Here is a 7702-nt window from a genome sequence, read left to right as displayed (position 1 = left end):
TGGTGCTGTTTGTATGTTGATGCTAATTCTGCTCTTCTGAGAGGGGCTGCAGATAAGGAGTGAGTCATACTCAGGTGATTTGTGAGCCAACCCCATACTGAATAAAGGAGCCAATCATTGGGCGAGTAGGAGCGACTTCCAGGTTGGACAGAGGAAGAGAGGAAGCCGGAGAGAGTTAGGTCCTTTTAGAGACAGTTTGAGGACAAGATGTAATTACAAGTCTCTCCTGGTTTCAATACTCACTGGAGGATTTAGATTTAATAAGGCTTACAAGTTAGGATTTTAGTTGTTATTGTTGTTTCTAAACTAAGTTTCTGTTGCATTTTCCTTCACAAGGCTGCTCATCTGCTTTTAAGAGTGAACAATACAGCTGCAAAGTGTGGGATTGTCTGAGTACACCCAAAAGGTCATGGGGGTTTTGAAGCATGAAGCATGTGATAGCTACCTGCCAGTGGGAACTTAGTGAGCTGGGTGGAGACATTTAAGAGCTCCTAGCCAGAGAGTCTCCTTGAGATATAAACAGATTGGCCATTGCCTGACAGTGCATGGTCAGGCAGGCAGCCTGGGCAGAGGCACAAGCACAGGAACGTGTGGGTATATTTTTTGTTTGTTTTTGTTTTTTTGTTTTTGTATTTTTAAATATTTACTGAAACAGCTATGTACCATGACAGCTTCAGTTCTTTACTAATGCTCAAGGTCTTCAGGGTAGCTTTGGTGGTCTACCACCTGCAGGATTTTTGAGCACAGTACCTCACTACCAGTTAACCTCTTTCCATTGTTGGCTCAAACACCTCCCTACAGTAGGTCTCTTTCCACTGATGGACAAGGAACAGGACTAATATGAGGACACAGGCAACAGCCACAGCTGCTCTCAATACCATTTGAGCCACAAGAAGGCAGGAGTTGGAGATTCACCCACCAGATGTTGGAGTGGCTGCCATTGCTCCAAGAGCACAGTAAGTCTATAGGGACCATTCTCCCCCCACCCCCAGATGTATAGGCTGTCACAGATATAAACAGATAGCCACAGTCGTGTTCCTACAGCATTTCCCAGGTCACCTTTTGCTTTATCCCTCTGTCTGTAAGTACCTTGGGAGTGTCCCTACCACTATATGCCAGCCAGTTCTCTAACAGGGTGTTCTCCCTGCTGGGGCACCATTTGCTTCTGCCTGGCTCTCATTCTTTGTGGTACTAATATTCTCAATAGTGGAAAGACAAAAGGGCACTCCCTCCTTGGTCTCCACAGAAAAGCATTGGGTCCAGGGTGAGGGGCCTGGGTTGCTAGTGCAGGATGCCAGGATATGATATGTGTGTGAGGAAGTAGTTTTTCAATCTGAAGCTGGGGGCAAGGGGTACAGTTATTTGCAAAGTGAGGGGTTATTCTACAGGATCTGATGCTCCCAGCCAGACATCTACTCAATCATCTGACAGCACAGCCTACAGGTTGCAATTAGTAAGATGGTAGATTCCTGTCAGGCATGGGTCCAAGCTACCTCTAACTCTGTGGCCTACCTCAAAAACACATGAAGATGATGAGGCCTCTGTGAAAGTACTACAGTAGTGATTATGCCAGTGACAACCCCCTTGGCAATGTGGGCTTCAGAGGAGAAAGAAGATATCTTGGTCATATCTTTCATCCCAGATAAGGGACAGGCTGAGGCAAGAGGATCTCAAGATGGAGCCTGCTGGGAAGAGTGACTTCAAGACTGTCTCAAAATTAAACAGTAAAAAGTTAATGAATAACAGAAATAAAAAGTGATAGGGGAAACCCAGCTGCTCCTATATATGTTGGAGGAAAACATTCATTATAAACATAAATGAGAGTGTAGCCAGAGACAGGGGCATCTGAGACAGTCCAGAATAGACATGACCAGACCAATCTATGAAATTTAGAAAAAGGAGGATGGGAAAATGGGGAGATGGAAAAGAGGGGAGATGGAAAAGAGGGGAACCAGGTTCAGCAGCCAAAAAGGCCCAATAGTACAAAGAACCTGATTAACATTTTTAGCAATAAAAGTTGGTGATGTCCTTTCAATCAACTAGAACAATCATTCTGGTCCTAGTTTGTCTTTCTTACTCTTTTGTAGTATCTAATCCTTTTCTTACCTCTCCTGACCTATCAAATCCTGGAAGTTAGTAGCAGTTTGAAAATTGTTTCAAAGTCATGCACCATCTCATTACTTCCTCTTGCTGTCCTCCCCAGTGTTGTATCTGTAGAGTAGCACAGTAGTGAGAAGAAACGATTCTGCAAAGATGCTCTTTATTATGCAAGTCTTTCCTGGTCCATATCACTGTTTGTATGCCCATGGGTATGTATTAAAGGAAAAACACAATTTATTCTTTAACTGTTGTATGTACTACTGGTATACTGTAGGAGTTAGTGTATGTTAAATGGCTATGTTACAAAGACATAAAGTCTACAAGGCTAAGAGGAACTGTAACAATATTTCACATAGAAGACAAGCAATTGTCAAAGTCATTGGAGTTCAGAGAAAAAGGTCAGGGATACAGAAGCCCTACTTTCTTGTCTCTGCTCAGGAACATATTATTGGGAGTTGTTTTTCCTGCATTAAGAATCTAAGTTGTCTCTGGATACCAGTATTATGAATTTAGATCCAGGCTACAAGGCTGCAAGTGAAACCCTTAGCCTCCTATCTTAAAGAATTCATTTGCAGGATCACACCTGAGGCATATACCTGGCATTGTAAAAGAATGCATTACAGATGTTTAAATTCTATAAAAAAGGCATCTTTACTGAAAAAGAGGTTTTGCATTTTATACAGGAATTGTCATATACAAAATATAAATGTTCTATATTTCTCGATTATAATAAAGACTAACAACAACTAAGCACAGAAAAAGTGATAGATGGAAGCCCTACTTGGTTTCACTTTATCATTTCTGTTTCACTTCCTGTCTTTTCTCTATCATTTCTTATCTTATCTCTATGTACATCATATACCCATACAGACCATTCTTCAAAGAGACATTTTTTTTTCTGAAATCAAAAGAAAGTGTATTTCAATTATTTCATTTGCTAAAATTTGTTAATATGTGGATTGATGGTTAACAATTTTATACACAGGTATTCATCCCCATCCTTATCCTTCTCTCTCTGCAGATGAAATTCTTCTTGCCAAAATGACCCATACTATATTTATGTCATTTTTTGTTTGTTTGTTTGTTTGTTTTTTTTTTTTTTGAAACTCAGCTATCTTAATTATGATTGCTTGCATGAACATAAGCTACAGCAAGGACTTCTCTGACAAGATATGTCAACCAGTACAATAATAACTTCAATATTAATTATAAAAGTAACCAACTACTTTCATGTTTGATTTGAGGTCCAATCTATAGGAATGAACTCATGTGTGATATTGTAAACCTGATAAAATGCATATTGCTGCAGAGGTCAGAGCTTAAGGCAAGAACATAATAGTGTTGTTTTCTAAGTGAACATGATGTCAGACTTCCCTCTACATATTTAGATTTACACCAATGGACTGGTCCTATTCTCAGCCTTCATCAGAGAAACCTCTTTCTGTAATGGGTGGCAGTAAATACAATTTAAAAGATTCACAATTTACCAGAAGGTGCAGTGTAAATGATTCTGGAATGTTTGGCCCTAAATGGGATTCTGTTACATTCATAGTCCCCCTTAAAAAACAAGGAACATCTGGAATAGGGAACGGAAAGAATATAAGAACCAGAGGTTAGTGAAAGTACTGTGAAACAGTGTCTTCTGCATATAAGATCTCACTGAACTCATGAATTCACTGCACCTCTAGTTACTTAATCATTTGCCAATGATTAAGCCTATCACTATTTCATCATGTTTGGGGGTCATCATTAAGGGACAATGAGAAATTGGTAAGTTGATCATGTGACAGTAAACTCACTTTTCTTTAAGTCATTAGTGGGAGATAAATATTTAAGGATTATATTTTAAAAGTACTATTAGAGAGACTGTAATTTATACCTTCTGCTACCTTATGTTGTGATGATACTTGCATCACTGTATCATAAGCAATGACTTACATGGCATCATTTATTTTGAAGTTTGAAAAGATGCACAGCTTCTTTTAAAAACCAGTATACTAACCACAAGATAAACTGCATTTACTACTATTTCTTAAAATGAAGTTCATTTAATTGAAACTTAAATGACGTTTTTATTTAATAACCAGATTTTATAATCCTGAAAATTTATTAATCAATTCGCAAGCACAAATATAAAATAAGTCCAAAACAATGGAATCTTTAGTTATCTTCCCAATTTTTTTTTATTACATATTTCCCTCAATTACATTTCCAATGCTATCCCAAAAGTCCCCCATACCGCCCCCCACTTCCCTACCCTCCCATTCCCATTCTTTTGGCCCTGGCATTCCCCTATATTGGGGCATATAAAGTTTGCAAGTCCAATGGGCCTCTCTTTCCAGTGATGGCCGACTAGGCCATCTTTCGATACATATGCAGCTAGAGACAAGAGCTCCGGGGTACTGGTTAGTTCATCATGTTGTTCCAACTATAGGGTTGCAGATCCCTTTAGCTCCTTGGGTACTTTCTCTAGCTTCTCCATTGGGAGCCCTGTGATACATCCAATAGCTTCCCAATTTTTAGCTATATGCTTTTATCCCCAAATCTCTATCTATAAATAATTTTCCAAGATAATATTAATTAAATTGTTCCATACATACCAATTGATCAATTGATACCAATTTATCAATTTATCAATTGGTATGTATGGAACAATTTATTTAATAACATAAAATTTAAGAATTCATAATTTAGAGAAAATACCTACCTATGAAGTAGGAGTTGTACAATTTAACCAGAGATTAGAAAGTGTTATCTTGGAAAATGGCTCTTCAAAACAACTGCCAGTTGTTTTTCAGCTGATTGTAAGAGTAGCTAGAGGCAGGGAAAAGATATCTTACATATTTGGATGAGAAAAAAAGAGGTGGTAATATTGGTTTTTATATTAGGGTTAAGAGACTCAGCTAGATTATGGATACAGGGCTGGTATGTAATAGCATGGAAGAGCTGAAGTAGGAGAGAAATATTTCAGAATTTTTATTGCAATGTTTATACAGAATTGAATCCTAGAACAATTCAAGAATTTAAAACAGAAGCCATTAAGAAACTAACATGAAAGAACACTCTGCAAGATAAAACCTTAGTTAATTGTGTAGGCTGTGTTTCAATGGGTCATCCCTTCATCTCAGATGATGACTAAGGTTAAAAAAATATCTCCCCTAGATTTGTACATAATTTTTTTAGTGAAAAATATGAAATTGCTTTTGAAATAACCATTGTTTGGTAGGTATCTCTGGGTCTTTACTCGCCAAAAACTTTTATGAAGATGTCTAATATTAGGCAGTGGGATTTTCATGCTTGCTAAGACATCATAGGCTCTACGGGAAGACCTTACTACTGATGTTTAGTAAAACTGACAATGTCAAATTGTCTTCTAAGTAATTATACATACATACATACATACACACACACACACAAACACACACACACACAATCAACTTTCTAATGCCCCCATCTATGTCTCTCAACTGCTGATATCTAATATCACTATTCTAGGGGATTCAGAAAAGACATCTTCATTCAAAGTCAATAAATTTAATTTGCTGTGATAAGAAAATGTATTTGAATACTTAAGAAATTAGCAGAATGTGATTTCTCATTTGTAAAAATCCCAAATTGCCAATAGTTAAAGTTCTGTTGTCTGGTGTTCTAACAGTGTGCTAACCTCTACTTCCACTTGTCTTAAAAACTGCATGAAATAATGAGGGAATCTGCAACAATATTAATTTTCTGTAAACTCTTTTTATATTTCCATTATTAGCTCTAATTAGCTCTCTGTGTCAACTGTGAGCAAACCTCTGTGTGAAGAAGGTGTTTTAAATCCTAAGGTGAAGAATCTCTGAATAAAAATGTCAGCTTCTCATATGGCATAGTTTTGAAACTCATAAAACTATATATATATATATATATATATATATATGTATATGTATATATATATAGCTATATATTGCTATAGTGTGTGTGTTTGTGTGTGTGTGTGTTGTACAGAGAAAACTGAGCACAGAAAAGTGCATACTCTCTTACTTTCTAGGCCTTCATTGATTAATCTTGTTGATTTAGGTGTTATGTGAGATGCAATTTCAAAGGAGAAACATGTATATCTCTGTTGGAAACTAGAAACACAGAGCACCCTAAGACAAAAAGTAAAGTTAAAAGATTAAAAACAGTCTCACTTCAACTACTACCTAAGATTAGAATTTCAGAGAGAAGCTATATTTCTTACCATGTCACATTGTCATGAATTTCATAAAGTTATAAAGTTTCTAAACATGTCCCATCAAGTGCTAATTGTGTAGTATCTTAGTCCAGAGTCTTTCTCAAGCTATGCACTGTTTTCTTTTTTTCAAAAAAAAAAGAAAGAAAGAAAGAAAGAAAGAAAGAAAGAAAAGAAAAGAAAGAAAAGAAGAAAAGAAAAGAAAAGAAAAGAAAAGAAAAGAAAAGAAAAGAAAAGAAAAGAAAAGAAAAGAAAAGAAAATGAAAAGGGAATTCCATAAATGTCCTTTTCCCAAACCTGCAGGAGTAAGGATCCCAAATGGCCAAGTGTCCAGTGATAGAAACAGATGAGAAATAAAGAAAAATATAAATAAAGAGGACAAAAAAAAAAAACCAACAGCTGTGACCAGGAGATCTGTAGTAAGCTTATAACTCATGTAAGTGAGTTTATTAAGAAGTACAGCATTCTGGAGACAGCTTTATCAGGCTCCTGTCAGCAAGCTCTTGTTGGCATCCACAATAGTGTCTGGATTTGGTGGTTGTTTATGGGATGGGTCTCCAGATGGGGCAGTCGCTGGATGGTCATTCCTTCAGTCTCTGCTCCAAACTTTGTCTCTTTAACTCCTTCCATGGATATTTTGTTCTGCTTTCTTTTATTTTTTTTTTAATTCTAAAATATCTTAATTTATGACATTCTCATGGGTTGTGACGAACAACTCGTGTAACTGTTTCCACATTGGAGCATGATCTCCAGGCCAAAGTGAATCCATGGTTTATAGCTATGCTCACTCATATTTGGCTCAGATGAAATGATCTCTTATTTCCTTGGAGGTGTGAGTTGTTCTGTATAANGTGAATGAGCCAATCAATCGGCTGTCATAAATGATGGCTGTGTTTGGATTTCTATGTAAGAAATCAAGAAAGCTTTTCATGAGTATACTAAAAANGTTGCATTCCACATGGGGTGATTGAGAAAAGTAGGTAACTTGTCAGTATCTCCAAAGANAATGAAATCATTTATGAAAGAATATTGGACAAAGCATTTTCAGTGCCANCAACATGATGATAAACATGAATGGCAAACCTTTCTAAAAGAATTATAACAGTACAAAAATAATTAAGANCAACCAGGGAGATAAAAACCTTCAAATTCAAGATGTGAAGGAATGTCAGAGGGTGTGAAACAATTGTTTTAATTTTTTCTCATTTGTAAATTCATTTTCTGCCTTCAAGTGCAATATAAATTATTTACCAAAATTAGCTGCCATCACTTACAGGGACAAGTGCAAGTGGATTCACANGCACACAGGGATGGCTTTATTTGCATGTAAACCGTGCTAATGCCTAATTAGAAAGGTAACTATGTAAGTAAACAATGCTTAATGCTGAA

The 7702-nt window shown here is 36.7% G+C and overlaps 1 pseudogene; it reads right to left on the bottom strand.

The window, feature by feature from the left end:
* Window positions 1–635: 635 nt before the first annotated feature.
* Window positions 636–1628, bottom strand: LOC110306697 (annotated as a pseudogene).
* Window positions 1629–7702: the final 6074 nt, after the last annotated feature.

The sequence above is a fragment of the Mus caroli genome, chromosome 2 (genome assembly GCF_900094665.2).
Source record: "Mus caroli chromosome 2, CAROLI_EIJ_v1.1, whole genome shotgun sequence".
Taxonomy (NCBI): domain Eukaryota; kingdom Metazoa; phylum Chordata; class Mammalia; order Rodentia; family Muridae; genus Mus; species Mus caroli.
This window is presented reverse-complemented; position numbering and strand designations above follow the sequence as displayed.